This window comes from Microtus ochrogaster, chromosome 16 (assembly GCF_000317375.1).
Source record: "Microtus ochrogaster isolate Prairie Vole_2 chromosome 16, MicOch1.0, whole genome shotgun sequence".
Lineage (NCBI taxonomy): Eukaryota > Metazoa > Chordata > Mammalia > Rodentia > Cricetidae > Microtus > Microtus ochrogaster.
The window spans coordinates 39,678,343-39,693,032 of NC_022018.1; positions in this window are offsets into that span (position 1 = coordinate 39,678,343).

Consider the following 14,690-nt stretch of genomic DNA (forward strand, 5'->3'; position numbering starts at 1 on the left):
CTAGCTCTGTAGACCAGGCTGGTCTCAAACTCACAGAGATCTGCCTGCCTCTGCCTCCCGAGTGCTGGGATTAAAGGCGTGCACCACCATCGCCCGGCCATACTGTTAGTTTCTAAATGCGGTTTATTCCATTCTCAGATCTTGGTGAATTTGACTCTTAGTGCAGCGGTATTGTTGAGATGGGTACAAGTGATTGGGTCAAGAAGGCTCTGTCTAATAAACGGATTAATCTATTCATACATTAATAAAGCAATGGACTAATTAGTTACAGAAGTGGCTTTGTCAGAAAAGCCAGCTCTCTTCGATATATTTGCTTGGTCTCAGCATTGCTGCCCTTGTCATGTTATGATGTAGGAATAATGATGCATTGTTTAGTCTTCCCAGCATCCATTAATGTGAGCTAAACAGACCTCTGTTCTTTACAATTTCCAGCTGGATTCAGTTTTCAGTTGTAGTCAGTATTCAGGTATTCAGCTGTAGCAACAGAAAATGGAACAAGGCACTTATCTATTAAGGAAAAAATATCTTAAAACCTGTTGACTGGAAATCTACCCTCTGAAGATCGTTACTAACATTTTGCTAATGTTCTCTCCACATTTGTTTAGACATATATGAATCTATCAATGCTGAGAACATAATACAAATACAACCTGGAAGCTTGTGTTGTGCATTTTGCTTACATCCATCATAAACTTATCATCAAAAGTTCTCTAGAGCTATGGCTTTCAGGACTTCTATACCATTTCATTGTAAGGATTTTCCATATTTTTTCTTAGACTGTTTGCAGTTTTTCTGGATTGTAAAAAGTATGGAAGGGCACATACTTGCAAGCTCTGGATTGGTTCCTCTGCAGTCTCAACTCTATGCTATTCTGACTCTAGGTTTGATGATGTGTAGTAGCTCATTCTGCAATCCTTGGATACAGTCTGGCTCTTGGAATGTGGCCAGATTAGGTTTCTATTGCTGTGATTAAAACACTGACCAAAGCCAACATGGGGAGGAAAGCATTTATTTGGCTTACATATCCCAGGGCATAGATAGAATGCTGAAGGAAGCCAAGGCAGGAATTCAAGGCAGGAACCTAAAAGTAGGAAGAGAAGCAGAAGCCGTGGAAGAATGCTCTTACCGGGTTGCTCTCCACTGTTTGCTTTGCCTGCTTTCTTATAGCACCCAGGATCATTTGTCCAGGGGTAGCAGTGTCCACAGTCAGATGGCTCCTCATTCATCAATCATTAATCAAGAGCCCCCTCCCCCAGACACTTGCCTATAGACCAATCTGAGGAAGGCAATTCCTCAATTGAGATTTTCTTTCTAGATAAGTTTAGATTTGTATCAAGTTGGGAAAAAAAACCAGCATTGGTACCCAAAGGCTCCTGGAAAGAGTAGATGAGATAATTGGAAGTCAGAATGAAGCCCCCTTTTCACGGTGACTTGCTAGATGGAGTCACATATCTGAGCATGATAGATGTGATGCTTAATTACAGGTGTCAGCTTGAAGAACTAAGGAATATATGAATGTCTTGAAAAGTATTATTTCTGGATAAGCCTATGAAGGTTTTTCCAGAAAAGAAAAATTGCACTTTTTAATCTATGTACCAAGCTAGGAACAGCCACCTTTATCCAATACAGAGGACTCCACCTAATACATGCAAGATCTGGAAAGAGTAAAAAAGTAGAGAAAAGGTAATATATCTCCACCATTCCCTTCTCACACCTCCATCTTCTTCCCATCACTTACCCTGTCTTTCCCTCCTTCTCTCCCACGCTGCAACCCTCTTTTGCCTTTGGGCATCAGTGTTTGAAACTCTTTGGCCTTCAGATCTGGGACTTGCATAATTAGCTCCATAGGTCTTAGGTCTTTCAACATGGATTGAACCATTCTACCAACTCCCCTTATTCAAAAGCATGTGGATGGATCACCCTGAGATGTCTCAGTCTCCATAGTCATAACTCCCCTAATAAGTTCCCTGATCTATGTGTCTCTCATCTGTCTATATATCTACCAATCTTCTATTATCTATTACCCTATCACCTATCAATTATCTATCCACCTACTTATTGACCTACTATCTCTATCATCTATCTATCTATCTATCTATCTATCTATCTATCTATCTATCTACCTATCTATCATCTATAATCTATCTACCCATATTATCATATATCTAGATAAGTGATTCTGTCTTTCTGGAGAATTTTTCTAATAAAAAGGGCAGTGGCAGTGTTCTCTCCAATTCTTTGTGAGACACATGACATTTTATTTTCTTGGAAGAGTCAGAGATCATGGGTCATGAGATGATGGTTTCACTATTTGGCTAGACAATGCAACTCTTGAAAATATCTTTTTGTTGGTGAATTAACTCTGAACATTTTAATTGAGACATAATTAACATAACATACAATTAACACTTTTAAAGTATACAGTTCAGTGAATTTTCATATAAACACAAACTGTCCAAATATCTCTACTACTTGTTGAATGTTTTCATCAGCTCCCAAAGGAAACTCGAAACCCATTAGCAATAAGTCTCCATCCTTCCCTCCCTCCTCCTCTGACAATGATTGTTTTATTGTCTCTCTCTATGAATTGTCCTAGCTACACTCGTCAAATCTATAATACATGACTCTCTGGGTTTGATTTTCTTTCTTTTTTTGAGGAAACGTCTCTAGTAGTCTAGGCTGGCCTTGAACTTAGTATGTACCTAAGGCTGACCTTGAACTCTGGTGATTGTAGAGGAGACAAGGTCATTGAATACTCTGAAACTAGAGTTCCAGATAACTGTGAGCCGTGATGGGGATGGTGGAAACCAAACCCGGGTTCTCTGAAAGAGCAACAAGTGATTTTAACCACTACGCCCCCTCTACAGCCCTAAATATTTATTCACTAGATCTTAGCGATTCTATTTTAATAGAGTTGCAGTGTAGACATATGAGTTTTACTGAAAGGCATACAAACCAGCAGGAGGGGGCTGGAGAGATGGCTCAGTGGTTAAGAGCATTGCCTGCTCTTCCAAAGGTCCTGAGTTCAATTCCCGGCAACCACATGGTGGCTCACAACCATCTGTAATGAGGTCTAGTGCCCTCTTCTGGCCTGCAGACATACAGACAGAATATTGTATAAATAAATAAATATTAAAAAAAAACAGCAGGACATTCAAGCAACAGTCCATTATGTCACAGTAAGACTAGGGGACCTGAGGCAAGATCCTGGCCCCAGACCACTCTGTGCTTGTGAGGGATTAGGAGATTATTTCAGGTCCCAGCTGCTCTGAGTTCTGTGTAGGTGTGTCTTAGTCTATGTCCTGTTGCTAGGGCCTTTCATGAGGAAAGGGGGGGCCTTTAACTCAGAGGTTCAGAGTCTGTGTTAGTTCCTTTCTTGTTGCTGTGATAGGATGTCCTGACAAAAGCAGCTTAAGGCAGAAATGGCTCTATTTGGACTTCTAGTCCCAGCAGGGACACAGTCTACCCTGGCAGCAGGTGCCTGAGATTCAGTACAGCCAAGACCAATATCCCCCTCCTTTTCAAATGAAACAGGCAGCTCTGGACAGCCTTGGGGTCCAGGACTTCCTGGTCTTCACCGCACTCCAGCTAAACGGAAGCACATTTCCTGGCTTCTCCAAACATGCTTCCTTTCCCTTGCCCGGCAACAGATGCAAGGGCTGAGCAGCACCTCACTACCATTAGTAGGCACTTGCCCTGGGCACAAAGACGTTCTGTGACATTTGAAAATGGTACCACTCGAGCAGGGCACGGTGACACGCCTTTAATTCCATCACTTGTGAAGCAGAGGCAGGTATGTCTGAGTTCAAGGCCAGGCTGCTCAACAGTGAGTTCCAGAAGAGCCAGGGCTACAAAGAGAAAAACCAAGAAGGAGGAGGAGAACAAGGAGGAGGAAAACAAAATGGTAGCACCACAGGTGTGATGTGAGATGGAGGGAAACGGCACACATGAAAAAGACACTTTCCCAAAACTGTAAAACATCAAAGGTGACAGGTCCCCTTTCTACTGAAATGACCTGTTTGTTAGCCACAAAAGGCCATAGCCACCCTTTTTTTCTGGATTTACTCAGCCTTGTTTGCCACCTAGACACAGGAGAAGCTTGGAATTTGAATTTCTGACCCCTCAGCTCACCTGACTGGGCATTGTAGAAGATGGACCCTCTATCTGTTTGTGGGTTCCGCTTGGTTGTGGCCACAATGCCCAGGCATGGGGATGTGACTGTCTCCTCTCCCCTGCCCATAAGGTCAAGGCTTTTGGGTACAGGTGTCCCCTCTTGGCTTCCAGCAAAGACAGAAGCTTGTACCATCCCCCAAGCAAGATCTTTTCCATGGAGAGTCCTCCACAGAATCACTGTGGTTTAGGATGCCAAATAGATCCCTGGCACTTCCGGGCCCCTGTCACGTGAGCATCACTTGCGCCTCTTGCTTCTCACTGGTTTTGACAGCAGACCAGGGCTGGCACTCATTCTGGCTGCGCTGTTCCGTCTCAGCACCCGCTCCACGGTGGCAACCGCTCCCTTCCTCCCCCATTCCACAGCTGGTGGAGCCTGAGGTACAGCCTCCTGGGCTGAAAGCAGATTCAGAAATGGTGAATCAGATTACGGAAGTGGGTCAGGCAGGTGGTTAGTGAGGTGTGTGCTCTGTGCGGAAGTGGTGGATCAGGAGCCTGGGGGAGGACTTCTCAGTTCCCCTATTGGTTTCAGGGCAGTAACATCTGCAGTGGGTTCCCAGATACGCGCTCAATGATTCCAGGTACCAGAATAAAGAAGCAGAGTACAGGCTCTGTGAGTCAGGTCTGCAGAACAATAACACACACACAGACACACATACAAATGAGTCCCCAAACTCAGGGAGCTCACAATCACATAATGACACACGAGTGGCCTTGCTGCAGAAAGACCGCGAGTCGCTCTGGGAGTGGGTAAAGGCTTTAGCGAGGAGGTGGGTGCAATTTTACCTGGTAAGCAAGAGCATGGAACATTTTTGTTAGAGGAAATGGGTGGGAAGGGCTTTGGTATCACCCACAATCTGCTTCAATGCCCTTCAGGACCATGTTCAATTAGCATCCTAAAGTAAAAATAACACATTTTGGCAGAGAAACTCCCGGAGGCCAGACAGCATTCCAGGAGCCAGGAAAGGCACGCGGGAGAGCCCAGATGAAGCCTACAATCAGGCCAGTCATTTGCATAGCTCATCCGGCCCTGCTCTCCCTCCTCTGTCTATTCCATCTTTGAAGGCCCGCTCCATTTCAGCTCCTCAGTGTTCTTGCTCTACATAGAGTTTTCTCTATGTCCCTACGCTTTTATGTTCTCATCTCCCAAAGAACAAAGTCTGGCCTGGTTTGCAGAGTCCCTGAACTTCAAGCTCTAGAGAGAGGGGCATGATTCTAAGTTCTTTCTCTTCCTTCTACCTTTCATTAAAATTCCCTCATCAGACCCCTTTTGTTCTAAAAGTTCCCCTTCTGTTTATATTCCCTTCCTCTATTTTCTAGCATCTCAATAGTTATTAATTCTATTGGGTTTTCTTTCTTTTTCTTCCTAAGTCTATCTACAGTAACTAATATATTTGTGCACAAAGCACTGTTAATGTCCCTTTATACCCTAGCTAACTAGTGCTTCAGAGGTGATTGTTTCATAGCTTATTATTAATTTATTTTCATTCAAGTCTTCTCTGGATAGCCACTGTTACTGTAGACCGTGTTCTAGTTGCAGAGAACTGTGGAGAACCTGAGGCCCTGAACCCCAGTCTACCAGAAAAGTAGGAAGATTGAAACAGTCATGAAAAATCTGTTAAGTAAAAGATCAAGCTTTGATGGAATCACTGCAGAATCATACCAGGCTTTTGAATTAGAACTAACAACAGTATTCACCAAATTATTCCATAAAATAAAAAGGAAGGCACACCTGGAAACTCATTTTACAAATTTGACATTACCCTGATACTCAAATTAGAGATAGACACAATGAAAAAGTGAAATTACAGACCAATGCCCTTAATGGTGATAGAATTATTATTTTTTCCAATAGAATGCTTGCAAACCAAATTTAAGAATACATCAAAGAGAGCATTCATCATGATCAGAACTGTTTCATTCCAGAGATGCAGGGATAGTTTACTGTATGAAAATCAATAAATGTAATATGTTATATAGATTGATTCAAGGAAAGGAACCATGTGACCATCTAAAGAGCTGTGGAAAACACCTATGACAACATCCAACTCCCTTCTTGATTAAAAACTCTGAAGAGACTATGGATGGAGGGAACCTAGCTCAACATAAAGCCTATAGATGATAAACCTACAGACAATATCACACGAAATAGAGGGGGAAATCCAAAACATTTTGGTTAAGATAAGGAATAAAACAAGGTTGTTTAAATCTCTATCCCTATTCAATACAGTGTTTGAAGTCTTAGATCGAGCAAGAGACAAGGCAAGTAAATTAAACGAATTATGAACATATATATTAGAGATCCCAAAGACTCCACTGCAAAATTTTTAGAGCTGATAAATACCTTCAGCAAAATGACATGATGCAAAATCAATAAGCCAAAAAGTCAGTAGCCTTTCTATGTGGCACTGGCAGACATACTAAGAAACAAAGGAGGAAAACAATTCCACTTACAATAGCTTTAACAATACTTTGGAATAAGCATAACCAGAGAAATAAAATACCTATACAATGGGTGGGAGAATCTCTGTAAGTTCAAAGTCAGCCTGATTTATGCAGTGAGTTCCCAGGTATCAAGGACTACATAGAAAGACCCTGTCTCAAAAAGCAAACAGCGGCAGAGCAACAAGAACAAACACTTATTTCCAAGTGGAGCAAAGATCTTAATGCCAGACCTGAAGCTCTAAAAGTGCTGCAGGAAAAAAAGGACATTTCAAGATACAGGCATAGGGAAGGCATATTACTAGTGCTCTGTTCACAATAGTAAGGAATTGAAATTAGCCTAGAAGTCCATCAACTGATAAGTTGAAAAATACTTATGAACAGTGGAATTTTATTTATTCATAAATAAACATAAAGGTTTTAGGAAAATGTTTGGAAGTGGAAAATATATTAACTGAAGTAGCTCAGACTTAGAAAGGTTTAAGTGGGACATGGGGTCAGGGATAAGGGATAAGGCTAAACCAAAATTAACAATGCAGTTAAAGTCGTAAGGAAATCTGATACTTGATAATCTAATAAAAAATAAAGTACAGAATTGTTTCAAGAAGTATCTCATGCGGGTGGATAAATTTTCTTTTTCTCAGAAGCTGTGGATTTTTAAATGAAGATTCCAAGGTTAGAGGTAAGCTACCACTATATGTATTGGTCAAGAAGGCCCTGGAAGACTTCAAAATAATACAAGCAATTTCCACTGCATTGGTTGCTCACCAGAAGATTCCGCACGTGTTGGTTACAAGACACAGAGAAATTCAACTAGAACTTGGATGGACACTTCCTCTTTGCTAGCTGGTCCTCTGTGATGGTTAGGTTTGTTTGTTTGTTTTTGTTTTGTTTTGTTTCTTCAATTTGATAGTCATCTGGGAAGAAGGAATCTCAATTGTAAAAAACTCCTTCACCAGACTGGCCTGTCAATCAGTCTGTGGATCTTTTTTCTTTTGACTATTGATTGATATGAGAGGGCCCAGCCCACTATGGGTGGTGTTCCTGGGTTATATAAGGAAGTAAGGTAACCATTACTGTGAGTATCAAGCCAGCAAGCAGCGCTCCTCTATGGCCTCTGCTTCAATTCTTGCCTCCAGGTTCATCTTAAGTTCTTGCCCGGATGGATTAGAACCCTGGAGCTGTAAGATGAAATAAACCTCTTCCTTTAGAGTTGCTTTTGGTCTCTGTGTTTCTTACAGCAATAGAAAAAAAACTAGAGTGCCCTTATTATGTTAGACACTGTTAAGCAGGCTCCTGGGGAAGAAGAGTCATCAATAGTCTTACTGACCTGTGGACCTCATGTGCAATAATACCGACTGGTCAGTTAAGATGAACTCACTAGTGCAATAGTGGCACATTTGTTTGGGGATGGGAGTGTCAACAGCCACTTCCTGATTAGAGTTGATACTTGTTCCACGAGAGGGAATTCCTGTCTGGTCCTATAAACCCAGGCAAAAAAGCCCATGGCTGGAGAGGTCATGGGTCCTGCTGGAGGAGATACTGCTGTTGTTTTGCTAAATGGACATGCTATAGCTGCCAAACTGTCTTCTAAATAACTATGTTTATGTTTATAGAATACTGCTGCTGTCATTAGTTGGAGAAGCTCCTTTTCTTGTGCGGTTATCAGTGACTGCAGAAGCTCATAAGTGGTGAAAGTACTGAGGATAAAGGATTGTTAAATATCCTGTCATTGATGGGACATCTCTATCACCCTTTGAAACGTTAACAGAGCATCATAAAACATAGGGCAGAAAGAATAAAAACCATAGGACGAGGGGAGTAATTACTGTCGTTGAAATTTTCTTTGAGCCGCTAATCAGTTCTCAAATAAAGACACAGTGAGTTATTACTAATTATGAGTGCTTGGGCTTAGCTTAGGCTTGAACCGCTATCTCTTTTAATTTAATTTAACCTGTTTCTATTCATCCATGTTTTGCCTTGGGGCTTTATACCTATTTTTTTATTCTGTATGTCCTACTTTCCTGCTTCCTCTGTGTCCGTCTGTCTGGCCCCTGGCATCTCCCTGGCATCTCTTTTTTCTTTCTACCCCAAGCCTAAATTCCTCCTCCTACTTACTCTCCCTGCCTGCAAATCCCATCTATACCTCCTCCCTCACTATTGGCTGTTCAGCTTTTTATTAGACCAGTCTGGTGCCTTAGGTAGGCCAGGTGAAGCAGCAACATATCTTTACATAATTAAACAAATGTAACACATCTTTACACAGTTAAGCAAATACAACGCATCTTTGCATAGTTAAACAAATATTCGGCAACAAGGTGCACACTTCCAGGCACAAATTGGTTCTTACACTCTTGAACTCATAGCATTTATGACACCTTCACGATTTCTGCACAAAGTTGGGACCATCAATACCTACTCTGTCACACGACAAGGTTGAGATCTTAAATTTCAGCCTCTCCTGTAGTGTTAGACATGTTAATGATGAATGGGAAGGAGACGTTGTCTCCAGCAGCCCCTGGCAAAGGTGCTCATGTTCTGGTACACAGGCTCTAACCTGGGGTCCTGTAAACACCTCTCCTGATTCCCACTGGATCACACACAGAGCAGAAGATGTCAAAGTGTAAGTGAGGAGCTGAGGTGAAAAAGGGAGCCAATGGGTGTAGAAATGGGACAAGAGAGGGTAGTAGAGATGGATGTGAAGATATGATTGAAATAATTATGAACATGCACTAGAAGTCAATAATGAAAGCCATTATTATGTATAATTAATATACTCCAATAAAAACAAATAATGACACATTTGCTTTGCACACCATTTCAATACTGTACCCTGGATTTGAATCCGCCTACTGCCTTGATCTCTCTCTCAGTAGGTATATCTGGGGCAGGGAGGGGAGTAGGGAACAATGAGAAGAATTGACCAGTAGTCTGGGATGACTGGGACAGAAGAAGCAAGACATTTTAAAGGCTTTAGATACAGAGGTAAAGACTTTGACTTTGACCAGTAGGATGGAGTTTACATACTGGTGGCCACAAGATTAATTTGTTTTAACCCTGGGGCTTTGGTTTGCCTAAGTCCTAAAATGCTGTACAAGTTAGCATTCCTGGCATCTCTTAGAAGAGAGAGAGAGCTTCACAAGATCAGGATCTTGGGGTAGGTCAGCATCAGGTTACAGCTGGCTGGTGGGAACCAGGCACTCTGCCTGGGTTGCCCCTTCCTTATTGGGTATCCCTTTTCAGCCTGCCCCTTTTCATGCCACAGGAGGTGTGGGGTTTAAACAACAGAAGACTCCCCTCTTTTGTGCTTTTTATCCCTCCCCTCCCTTTCCTTCTTCTCCTCCGCCCCTTGTGCTCCTTTTCTCTCCTTCCAGTGCCTGGGACCAAACTCAGGGCTTTGTGCCTTGCTAGGCTAGTGTTGTACCGTGGAAATCCTCAGGCTCTGTGGATTTTCTATGATAACCTTACTCCACCTGCAATTAGTCAAGGATGATTTTTAAATGGCTTTCTTTTGGCCAAGGAAAAGAAGTAGAGATGCCACTTCTTCAAATCCCTGTTCCCTTTGTGCCTCTTAGAGAGAGGGTTGCGCGTGGGGTGAGGGGAGCCTCAGATATCCCCTCAAAGGATAAAGCTTCATAAAGACCTTTCAAGCTTTCCTCATGTTTATTCGCCACAAACTCAATGCAGTATCCCCGGCTAACACCTAACAATTAACTGGAGAGAAATATTTAGCAAAGGATAATCGCAGAAGTGCTGTGGAAAATGAAAGAGGAGGTACCCTCCCTGACCCCAGAACCATATGTAGTCCACTGTGGTCCTCTTCTCCATTGTAATAGCAGCTGGCAGAGGAGGAATAGGAGGGACATGATGATTTCATTCTTACTCCTAACATGTATATCCAGGGGCTTGGTGACCCACCAGGGTGACTCTTGGCCTCCATTTCTGCAGTGGGACATGATGGCATAATGCCAGTCAAGTGTCACACAGAAGGCACACAGGCAGTAGCATTCGCCTGGTGATGAATCTCTCTTAGTCTTTGACTCTTGTAAGACCGACGCCATTCATATGTGCCGTGTTGCTCACTGATTGAATCAGCTCATTCAATGCCACTTTTCAGGGGGCCTTTCAAGTGAAATAATGCTCCCTTGCAGGTATCTCAATGGCAAATGTCAACAGAAGCAGACACAAAGGCTTGCAATTTCCTGCAGAGCATTTGCTCTCACTGGCTCGGCCCTCGCACGGCCGCTGGCAATCAGGAGTGTGCCAGTTGGGGTGTAGTAAAGGGAGCGGCAGGGATTAGGGCAAGGCCTCAGGTTTTTACTCAGCCAATGGTCTGGCCTAGTGTCTGCTCTCTGGGTAGCAGATTCTGAGTCCAGGATTTGAGAGCAAGGAGTTGGGCGGCACCCTGGAATTTGGGAAATACAGAGAACCAGAAGAGAACAGAGGATGCACAGGGAGTCAGCAGGCCTGTATGAGCCCAGTCATGCTTTAGCATCTAGTGTAGAGAGGAAGTTGTTCTCATTCCTGAGAGGTGAGAATATATATCCACCAACCACATGGATCTTTGGCTGAGGACTGCTCACAGGGGGCACGGACAAGGGGGGGAACCCTTCTCTTCCTTCTGGAACTGTTCTAGGACTGCAGGATCTGGTGGCCAGAGAATATTCTCAAGCAAGGAATATGGGTGATGTGGTTGAAGTAGAAGAGACTGCCCCAAAGAGGCAAACACTCAAGGTTGTAGTTCGGACAGGGACAGAATATCCTGTATATTTCTGTTTTGAGGGTAGGGTGGAGGTTGTTTCATTATTTTTGTATTGTTTTTTGAAGCAGGCCTCAAACTTACTATGTAGCTGAGGATGACCTTGAACTTTTTGTTCCCCATCTTACATCTCCCAAGTGCTGCTGCATGCTCTCTAAGGACCTACTCTGTGCAGAAAATGCCTTATGACCCTTATAGAGATGAGTTTCTGTCTCCGCCTTCAGAGAGTCTACAACTTAGCAGAAACAAGGAGCCATACCATACACAACTCCAGAAGAAGATATTTTGTAATGGTAAGCAATAAGTCTATGTTAAGCAAAGTCTCTACTAGAAGGTACCATCTAAATTAGGCCCAAGTCAGGACCATAGTTGCTTATGTGGTGTGGGAGTGACATGCATAAAGGCCCCGCGGAGAGCAAATTGGCAACAACTTTTGAAAAACTATGAAAACTACTCTGCACAATGGTAGAGGTCAAACAAGAGACTAAGAGTAAGAAAAAGGGCATATGGATAGGATAGGGGTGCTTGAGGGGGTCAAGGCAGATAATGGGGCAGCCTGAAACAGTATGGATAGTCCTTAGGGGATTTTTGTTGCTGTGACACACTACTTCCCATTATGAATCAGGTCCTTAAATGATTGCAACAGCCTCACCAACACGCTGCACAGCATGGTCATGCCAGCCCACCCACAGCAATGCGAGCTTTGTGCTTCTTCATAAGAGTGGATGTGCTGGCTGCTATGTGGACAACCCTGTGTGACTTGGAGGCAGAGTCATACAAAGCACTATGCTTGAGTTGTCTGTGTCCCCCAAGGACTTATATGTGCGAAACTTGGTCCTCTGTGGCAGTGTTCAGATGTGGTGGTGAGGGGGCTTGGTGGGAGGCAGTTAGGTCATCAGAGACATTGATTCCAGAAAGGATGAAAGCAGGTCTTATGGAATAAGTTAGTTCTAATAAGAACAGGATGTTTTAGATAAAATTCATCCAAAAAATGTGATCTCCTCTGTGTACGGACATTTCCTTTGCATTTCTCTTTTGTGGTGTGTTTAGCTAAAGAACTCTCTCACCAGAGACCAAATAAATGAAGTTCCTTGATCTTGGAGCTTCAGCTTCTAAAACTGTGAGCTAAATAAGCGTCTTTTCTTTATAAGTACTCAGCTTCAAGTATTTTAATATAGCAACAGAAAACTGGACCCATCCAAAAAAGGAAGCTCCCTTTGGGGTTTCTAGGAGTATTTGTCTTTGCAGTCTTAATCTCATTTAGAATGTTAGAGATTGTCACATTGTGAGGAAGGTCAGGCCACACAAGGATGTCATGTTCAATTGTTAAAGCCAACAGCCCGGTTGAGGTTCTATCAGAGTTGACATTACCTGCCAGATGCATGAGCAATGATCCTTCCAGAGGGCTCCTGCTCCCTGCTGTTGAGTCATCTCTGAGAACAAAGTCATCCATCAGCGAGCCCTCCTGGCCTGGCTCCATACTCCGTGGAGCACAGACAAGCCATCCCTCAATTTGCCCCTGAATAATCCACGACTCATAGAATCCATAGCGTATTAAGTTAGTTGCTTTATATCGCTAGCTTTTGGGGTATTTTGCTATGCAGGCCTACTCTTAAAGTGAGAGAACAGGCTTCATAGCAGAGTCACTTAAAAGCCAGTCACATACCCTAAATGATATCTATAATACACATATGAATACCATTCGGAAGGAAGGCCATGGGCACGTTCTCACAGTTGTCTGAAGTTCTCAGGAATTGCTTCTTGAATTCAAACCAGCTTGAAGGCTTGTTGACCACACTGCAACCACTTCCATTTGGAAGCTGAACCCTGCATGTCACTGGACACAGCACTCCTATTCCACTCTCGGCCATCTGGTCTCCCTGCAGTAGGCAGCCTGAGGGGGAATTACAATTGCCTTGTACCCTGGGAAAGTGACATTTAGCCCCAGTCAGCTGGCAGGTGGATCTGAGAGAGGAGTTGGGAATAGTTTACAGAAGGAACAGCACACACTTGGCTGTAGGCTTTCGAAGGGCCTTTGATGAATAAACATGTGTTGTGAATCCCAGAGGGCCTGAGCTATGCAGCGTTTGACAAATTTAACCATGAAACGGATCGACTTGAACTTAAAATAGTCTCGAGTTCAGGAATGAACTGGAGTGTTAGAGAGCATAGAGCATAAGGTCATAAGGCAATGAAAGTGCATAGTTATGTAGGGTGATGACTGATAGACAGACAGACAAATGGATACATGAGAAGGAGAGAGGGAAGAAAGGGGGCGATATAGAGAGAACACATTTTCTGTTGCTATAACTGAATGCCGCAGACTTTATGCATTTACAAAGCATAAAGTTTTATTCAGCTCATGGCCCCCAAAGCTGTACAGTCCAAAAAATGTAGTGTTGGCACCTGCTCAAGGTCTTCTTCCTGCATCTTCCTGGTGAAACGCATCACATGGCAAGACAGAGCAGGGGTACCATGAAGAAATTGCTTTTAGAACACAGTCATTTCCTGAAAAATTCACTGGACCAAGAATCAGTGAGTGACTCAGGCCCTTCGTCAAGAAATAGCCCTTTTCTAGATGAAGGTTCTATGGTGATATGCAAGATATTCATCAGTATGGCTATAGGATAGGGTCATTTCAGGTTCCCTATGCTCAGCTGCCCAAGGAACTAACTGGGGACATTGCCCTGGGCACCTGGGAGCCACTCTAGGTTCAAGTCTCTTACCAACCCTAAGGTGGTTCCCTTAATTAAGTTACATGATTCCCTGCTCCTCTATCCAACCTTGTTTTATCCCCAATCATCCCGTTTCCCCAAGTTCCCCCATCCTCCCCCTTCTCACTTTTCTCTCCTCTTCTCCCCTTACCCTATCCCACCCCACCCCCAAAATCCCAAATTTTTGCCCAGAAATCTTGTCTATTTTCCATAGCAGGGATAATAACTATATGTTTTTCTTTGGGTTCACCTTCTTATTTAGCTTCTTTAGGATCACAAATTATAGACTCAGTGACCTTTATGGCTAGAAACCAATTATGAGTGAGTACATTCCACGATCCTCCTTTTGGGTCTGGGTTACCTCACTCAGGATAGTGTTTTCTATTTCCATCCATTTGCATGCAAAATTCGAGAAGTCATTGTTTTTTATGGCAGAGTAGTACTCTAATGTGTATATATTCCACACATTCTTCATCCATTCTTCCATTGAAGGACATCTAGGTTGTTTTCAGGTTCTAGCTATTACAAATAATACTGCTATGAACATAGTTGAACAAATGCTTTTGTCATATGATAGGGCATCTCTTGGGTATATTCCCAAGAGT